The sequence below is a fragment of the Aedes aegypti genome, chromosome 3 (genome assembly GCF_002204515.2).
Source record: "Aedes aegypti strain LVP_AGWG chromosome 3, AaegL5.0 Primary Assembly, whole genome shotgun sequence".
Classification (NCBI taxonomy): Eukaryota; Metazoa; Arthropoda; class Insecta; order Diptera; family Culicidae; genus Aedes; species Aedes aegypti.
This window is the reverse complement of record NC_035109.1, coordinates 5,077,242-5,085,918: the sequence shown is the minus strand read 5'-3', so window position 1 is coordinate 5,085,918 and position 8,677 is coordinate 5,077,242. Positions and strand designations below refer to the sequence as shown.

Below are 8,677 nucleotides of genomic sequence, written 5' to 3'. Positions count from 1 at the left end.
CCATCTTCTGTGCAGCATTAAGCATACATTTCCTCGCCAACCAACCGACAAACAGTTCAGCAAAATCGTTTATTTGTGGGTTCTCCCATTTTGGCGAATAAAATTCATAGCAACAAACCAATATTTTCCACTCGTTGAAATCGACTGCAATTGAGTTAAATCGAACGTGATGCCGATGGTGGAGTCGTTCTACAAAGTGGGTTAGCTTTCTTTCCGTTCCGTTTGTTGGAAAAAAAAAACTGTGAAAACCATACCATGAACTACAAAAGCATACCGAACCGTTTGCCGAAATGGATGTAGTTCTACCCCGGCCCGTTGAAATTGAATCGCATAAATAAATGTTTGCCGAGCGACTGAACCATGTTGCTATCGAACGAAAAGCTATGCCATGGCAGTTCATCTCGTACACGCGCGTGGCATCCTCGCTTGTTGGGACTATGTTCGCTTTTTTTATTGGCTATTGTAACAAGCATTTTATTCGTTCAACAGGTTGCGGTTGGATGCAAAAAGTTGATTCATTCGAAAACTATATTTCAATTGAATTCTGTTGAACATTGTTCATAGCTTTACGACGATACAACTTCGGATCGATCCAATCGAGTAGTGATGGCTGAATTTATGCTGCAGTGATAATGTGACCACTGAAAACTCATATCAATTTAGTGTAACTTTCTACTTAATAGTAAGTAGAAACTAAATTGACCCTAAAAAAATGCGAAAATTGTTTGCAATCTTCTCTGGCTAAGATAAGTATATATTATAGATTAATAAGGATTTATTCATTAAAAAGTAGTTTTTTGTCTTTTATAAACAAATGGAGCAAAAAACAACACGATAACCTTCCAAACTTTGTTTATGATAATAAAAATTAGGTATGAAATAATAGAGTCCTAAACAAAACATCAATAAATAGCACAAATGTCTCCAAATGAACACATAATTCCCAACAGTATTCCTTCCTCAACAACAAAAAGAAAAATTTCACATCATTTAACCCATCCAAGTCAAGCTACATTTACACCTAAGTTTAACGATCCCTGTTGGCCGACAATGCTCGTAATTGATGATTTCATGAATTTATTCGGTTCGTATTGATGTAAATTATAAAATACCTGCGTGAAATTACAAAGTAGTTAATGTTTTATCAATCTTAGGTTTAAGTTAAAGATTTCTTACTTTAGTAATCACGAGCAAACTCAAGTCGATCACAACTTATAATGGGTAGGGATGGGCTATTCAGTTAAAGAACCTGTTGATTACATTCATGTAAATTATTTACACATATCGAATGAGTGTGACTCATTATTTTACCTAACCACATAGTTTCCCAAATTTATAGTGCAATGATTTTTACGCTCTTCTTAGAAATCTGTAAAGCAAGACAAGTAGCCTAAAGGCCACACTAGATTAGTGAACTGAATCGCATAATTCTGTTGGACTCTCACCGTATTAAATGAAGGTTCAATTTTTAACTAATTCTAATTGAATAAATGTCGTGGCATAAACTCTAATTCTGGTGATACGTCTAAACAATTTCTCTCAAAATCGTTTTTGAGGTGACTTAGGTGACTTATGACTGCCCTTTTTTGATGTTTCGTTGCAAGCCGATCCTCCGCGTGTGCTGTGGGAGCGGCAATCATCGATCGACTTGTCATCAGTGATGGTTGATGGGGAAGCGTGGGGTTCGCTGGTCGACGTGGCGCAACTTACATTCCCCCCCGTAATCCGTGAAGGTGACGTCCGAAACGTATTTCCTTCTACGCCAACGTCGAGCACCGCGATATTAATGGCTGGTCTCTCGTAGATCCCTCCGCTAGTTGTTTGCACCGTCGCTGAACGTACCTGCCCATCCGATGAAATTTTCGTTGCAATGACTCTTCCCTTGGGCCAACAGTTGCGTGGGAGTCTTGGATCAACTACAATTACGATATCGTTGACTTCGATGGGTTTCGTTGCGGTGAACCATTTGGATCGTCTAGTGATTGTTGGCAAATAATCACGCAACCATTGTTGCCAAAAGCAGTTAGCCAAAATCTGCGAGACTTCGTAGTTGTTCTTCAGGGCGCGGAAGGTATCATCGAATGCGACAAATGGCTTCATTCCGTTGGATGACTGGAGAAGAAAATGATTTGGTGTGAGTACTGGAGAAAGGTCGTCATCTACAGGAATGGCTGTCAGCGGTCGCGAGTTGACTATATTCTCTACTTCGTTGAGTGCGTTTTCCAGCACCTCGGGAGTCACCGTCCTTGATGCCATAACTTTGCTCAAATTTTGCTTCACGCTTTTGATGAGACGCTCCCACGCTCCCCCCATGTGAGGAGACGCGGGAGGGTTGAATCTCCATTCCGTGTGCTTGGAGGTGAATTCAGCAACCACCCTATTTTGATCGATGTTTCGGACTGCTTCCTCAAGTACCTTTGTAGCGCCTTGAAAGTTGGTCCCACGATCACTGTAGATTACAGCTGGAGTTCCCCTTCGGTTAAAGATGTTTCGCAAAGCCATAATACAAGAGTCTGTAGACAGTGAATAGGCAACCTGTAGATGGATCGCTCGTGTCGTAAGGCATGTGGCAATGACTCCCCATCGCTTCTCCGTGCGACGACCGATGGATACTGTGATTGGCCCAAAATAGTCCACGCCGGTGTGAGTGAATGGTCGTGTGTAGGCGTCTAGACGTGCCAACGGTAGGTCAGCCATCAATGGAGGAGAAGGTACTGCATCGTTGTTCTTGCACTGTTGACAATCTTTACGCACCTTTCGGTATACTGCTTTTAAACGAGGGATGTAGTAATGTTGACGAAGTTCGTTTGCAACAGTTTCATGATTTTGATGATGAAACCTTCGATGAAAATGTGCCACTACAAGCTTCGTAATGGTGTGTTCTCGAGGAAGAATTATTGGATTAATAGCGTCCACATCGATGTACTTGCATGCACCTGTTCGACCTTGAACGCGGAGAACATTCGCTTCGTCCAAAATAGGGCATACACGGTATATAGTACTGCATTTCGGAATCCGCTTCTTCGTTTCTGAGATCATGTGTGTCTTCAAGATAGCCACTTCATCTGCAAATATGTCTCCTTGAGCAGTACGATACAGATAGTTTTCAGCATACACGAGTTCCTCACGAGTCAGGGGTCCATTTACCGGTTTTTCCTTTCTCGCTCTTCGTCTCCAGTTCAATGCTTGTCTGGCAAACATCGCCGTTCGTTGCACCAGCGTTGTCCAACTTGAAAATTGATCCGGAGAGAACAGTGGTTTGGGTGTATTCAAATGCACCAGTACATTAGGCCGGAGCTCTTCATCAGTGGTTCCGTATCGTCGCGATGTCGTCGGCCACTCTTCTTCGGGTTCCCACAAGAACGACGGCCCACGAAACCAGATACTCTGTGGGCTTAGGTCCGGCAATCCTTTCCATTTTGTGCCCAAATCGGCAACATTTTGTCTAGTTGATATCCAATGCCATTCGGAAACTTCGGTGCTTTCAATGATTTCGCTGACCCGGAAGGCAACATATTGGCTATACCTTCTGTGATCCGAATTTAACCAACAACACACATCTCTAGAGTTAGTGTGAAAGAATCGTTGACTCACCTTGATGTTAAGCGATCGCTGAACAGTGTTCGCAAGCCGTACTCCAAGAATAGCGGCTTGGAGTTCAGCCCGAGGGATTGATAGGAATCGCAAGGGAGCCACCCTAGTTTTTGCAGCAACAAGAGCGCATTCGATTCTAGATTCCTCTCGGAATCTAAGGTAGACCACGGCTGCAAATCCATTTTCGCTAGCGTCTACGAACGTATGTAGTTGGATGTCAGCGTCAACGGATGTTTGGTCTCTAAAGCAACGTTTTATTTCAACGTCTTGCACTTTAGATAGAACTTTAATCCAAAGCAACCACTTTTCGAACTCTTTATCTTCAATTTTATCATTCCAGCTAATTCCTGATCGCCAGATTTCCTGAAGGAGCACCTTTAGGTACATCAGAAAGTGGGCAATAAACCCACAGGGATCGTACATCAGCATCAACATTCGCAGAGTTTCTCGCTTGGTCGGTCTACGTTGCCCAGATAGCAGTTCTTCCTCACATCTGGTGGACAGTTTGAAAGTAAAGTAGTCCTTTTCCGTATTCCACCACATCCCCAAGATTTTTTCAGTTACTATACCGTCGCTGACGTTCAGATCTTTCTCCATCACTTGGTGTTCTTCCAATTGGGCCAACACTGCTGGAGAATTGGACAACCAGTTTCTCATCTCAAACCCGGCCTTTTCGTGAATCCATTTTACATCTTGTGCTATAGAAACTGCTTCTTCCTCTGTCTCTACACTAACAAGCATATCATCGACATAATGATGCTCGATTATTGCCCGAACAGCAGCCGGTCGTGTTTTGTCGTACAGTTTAGCGTGCTTGTTTTTGACGTATTGGGCCGCACTGGGCGAACAGCAGGCACCAAACGTCATTACCTGCATTATGTAGACGTTTGGCTCAGCAGAGTTTTCCTTGTGTCCCCAGAAAAACCGTTGACAATGTTGATCCTCCTCTCTTATGAGTACTTGGTGGTACATTTCTCTTAGGTCCCCACACACTGCGATCCGATGTTCTCTGAATTGAATTAGCACACTTAATAGAGACGTGAGATAGTCAGGACCTTTGAGAAGTACGGAGTTAAGCGAAACATCGTGAGCCTTCGCCGAGGCATCCCAGACTAGTCTTGTTTTTGTAGGCTTGTTTGGGTTCATGACAGGAAAAACTGGGAGGTACCAAACCCTAGGATGTTCAATCGCGAGCTCAGCTTCAGTCATTTTCCGAATATATCCTTTGCATATATAATCCGTTATCTTCATGTCCAATGCTTCTCCCAATACCGGATCGTTCTGCATTCGACGTTCTAAGCACTCCCAGCGTTTCAAAGCCATAGATCTGCTATTAGGAAGCCGCACTCCTTCATATCTCCAGAGAAGACCAGTTTCGTATCGATCTCCTTTCCGCCGAGTCAGTGTGTCAAGCAACAGCTGCGACCTCTCATCTTCTTTGGACATGAACAATTTTCCTGGTTGCACTATACCCATACTGTCCAGCGAGAAGTATTCCTTCATGGCGTTATGCAGATGGTCCCCATTTTCATTATTACAGGAACATATATCTAGTACGTGATGGTTTACGATGCTATCCCTGGACGAACTTGCTGCCATGCACCCATAAACACACCATCCTAGAACCGTCTTCACAGCGATCGGCTGTTTGGGCTTACCCTCTCGACTCTTCTTTACCTGCCCGAGTGTGGCATGGTCGACACCGATGAGGATTCGCGGAGCAATATCGCGATATGATTCAATTGGCAGCCCATACAGATGACGGAATTGTTTTTGCAGGTCTTCGATGATCATGGTCTGTGGTCGTAGTTCCAATCTGTCCACTGTTCGAACGTTTGACATAGCGAATTTGTTCGAGTGGTTCGTTGTTCCAGATATGTGCAAATTGACCCTTTGAGAATTGCATTCGACTCGCTTCGTGCCACCTGTCCATTTTAGGCATAGGGGTGTGGTCTGCCCAGATACTCCTAATTCGTTAGCGAGGCCTTGTTCTAACAGTGTCATCTCCGAACCATCGTCAATAAACGCAAATGTATGCACTTCTTTAGACGGCCCGTACAAAACGACAGGAACAAATCGGAATAATACATCACTGGTTTTCTCTTGATGGACGTTTACATTGCCTTCTAATGCATCTTCGATAGACGCTCGAGGATTTGGAGCAGCAGCTACTTTTTCTGGTTCAACCTGTTTGATGCTATGCAGAAGAGGATGATGCAAGTAAGTACATCCGTTAACTCCACATGGTTTCCTCTGATTGCAGGAACTGTTATGCCGCCGAAGACATTTGCGACACAGTTTTAACTCTCTTATCGTGGCCCATCTAGAATCGTAACTGAACTCCAAGAATCGCGTGCATTTAGCTAAGGAAGAACAATCGCTCTTACAGACGCAACAAAGCTGCAAAGAGTCCTTTTTATCCTTGAGGGGGATGCTCGTTTGTCCATCGTCGGATTCAATGTGAACGTTTAGCAAATTTTCTTTCCTGCCCCGAGTTCTGGAGTCGCTCTTTTGAACGGTGCTGTGAACTCCCATCACCATGCTTGCATCTTCCGCCATCACGTACAGCCAGGTGCTGAATTGCAGTAAAGTGGGAACAGGATTGCCTCGAGTTGCCTTTGCCCATTCCATCTTCAGCGCCGGGGGCAATCTTTCCACCAATTCGTACCGCAACGAAGAGCTGTATAGATAGTCATCTATTTCGCATGCTTGGATTGTGGCGCATAGGTTTTTCACGCATAGAGCAAAATCAACTAGCGTCTCTAACTTTTCGATCCTAGGGGCTGGTAAGTCTCTCACCTTTTGTATTACCGCTTGAATAATCGCTTCAGGCTTTCCATACAGCATTTTAAGTGTGGAGATGACACTCGGTACATTATTCGGGTGTAACAATTCACATCTTACCCGATTTAGCGCTTCGCCTTTTAAACATTTGCGCAGCCTAAGCATATTCTCTTCGTTAGAGAAACCACACATTTGTGTTGAAGAGTTAAACATAGCTAGAAACAATGGCCAGTCATCTGCACGACCACTGAATTCCGGGAGGTCTTTTGGTACTGCATGACGTGCGGCCAGCTGACTCTGATTCAACAAACATACTGTCGCTTGATGTTCTTGACCATGAGCGGTGTATTCTACAGGCTGTGAATAATTTGGCGGTTGGGCAGTCATTACTGTAGGCGGAAACTCGGGTGCGCCTCCATTTTCAACAAAATCAACTTCTTGATTCACGTTTTGAAATCGGTGTCGTGGAGCGTTAGGTGTAGAGCGCTGTCTTGGAACGAAATCAGCTACGCCACTCAAAGTAGCTCTTTGGCTGAGTAAATTTGGCTGCGACAGTGTTGGATGAGAATTCAGAATGCCGTGATATTGATTGGACTGGTTTCGTGTTGAAAATCCTCTGTGATTTGGTGGATGTTGAACGTTATTTGGAGCTGGATATGTCTTTGTCTGGTAAACGATAGCAGGTTGATTCATGTGACCTCGAGCGGCGTGCTCCACAGACTGCGAGTTACTCGGCGGCTGTCCAGTGGTCTCTCTGAATGTTAAACCAGGCACGGTTTTACCAATGTTATCGGTGCGCTGAATCCAGTCCTCCACTTGTGAAACTTTGTCGACGATTGATCCAACCTCATCTTCCTCTCCGTCACTGTCATACGCTTGTAATATGGCAAATTTACGATCTAAATATCGTTGCTGCAAAGCCCTGTCTTCTTCTAGCTTGAGTAGCTGCAGCTCCATCGCTCTTCTCGTCCGGCTTCTGTTGGACGATGCTTTGGAACGAGTGCTTACTGATCTCACTGATGCAATGTCATCGACAGGACCAGGCTGTGCTTGACCTTTTGAATCTTGTTGCTGCTGCTGAACCATTGGATGCCGATTATCGTTTCCTTGATTCGAGGACGGAACGACTCCTAGATGAAGAGTGTTGGTGCGGTTACTAACTCCACAAAACGGACAACTCCAATCCACTTCCGCTACCGTTTCAGTCACCTTTGCGCATGTGAAATGGTACCAGCTATCGCATGAATCACACTGGACCATTCTACTGTTGTCCCGTTCGTCACAAAGCGAACAGTGATAATGCCGTTTTGACCGACGTAGCTGAATGTGGTCGACGTTCAGATTCGCAGTGTTTAATTTGTTTATCATTTCTGAGACACCTGGACTTGGGGACTTTCTAGGTGGTTTCGGAATTGTTCCACTCAACTGGGGGGCGTTAATCTCTCCAACAGCGGTTTTACGGCTGGGTGTCTCGCCGTCCTGTTCCGTTGTACCAGAGGGCATGGAGATTGCATCTTCTGTACGAATATTGTCCTCTTCAATACCAGCGGAAGCATCACAGGAAGCATTCAGATTGGCGGCTACACCAGCGCTACCGGCAGCTGGTTTGTTACGTGCATTCCTTGTTAGCGGCATCTTTGATAAAGTATTTTATAAATGTTGGCCGACAATGCTCGTAATTGATGATTTCATGAATTTATTCGGTTCGTATTGATGTAAATTATAAAATACCTGCGTGAAATTACAAAGTAGTTAATGTTTTATCAATCTTAGGTTTAAGTTAAAGATTTCTTACTTTAGTAATCACGAGCAAACTCAAGTCGATCACAACTTATAATGGGTAGGGATGGGCTATTCAGTTAAAGAACCTGTTGATTACATTCATGTAAATTATTTACACATATCGAATGAGTGTGACTCATTATTTTACCTAACCACATAGTTTCCCAAATTTATAGTGCAATGATTTTTACGCTCTTCTTAGAAATCTGTAAAGCAAGACAAGTAGCCTAAAGGCCACACTAGATTAGTGAACTGAATCGCATAATTCTGTTGGACTCTCACCGTATTAAATGAAGGTTCAATTTTTAACTAATTCTAATTGAATAAATGTCGTGGCATAAACTCTAATTCTGGTGATACGTCTAAACAATTTCTCTCAAAATCGTTTTTGAGGTGACTTAGGTGACTTATGACTGCCCTTTTTTGATGTTTCGTTGCAAGCCGATCCTCCGCGTGTGCTGTGGGAGCGGCAATCATCGATCGACTTGTCATCAGTGATGGTTGATGGGGAAGCGTG

General features: G+C 43.9%; 1 long non-coding RNA gene across 1 annotated transcript; it reads right to left on the bottom strand.

Moving 5' to 3' along the window:
* Positions 1-1,034: 1,034 nt before the first annotated feature.
* LOC110679522 lies at positions 1,035-1,770 on the bottom strand. Its single transcript, XR_002502553.1, has 4 exons — positions 1,446-1,770; positions 1,312-1,390; positions 1,177-1,249; positions 1,035-1,112 (listed from the first exon to the last, which is right to left on the bottom strand). It is a non-coding gene; the product is annotated as an uncharacterized LOC110679522 (long non-coding RNA).
* Positions 1,771-8,677: the final 6,907 nt, after the last annotated feature.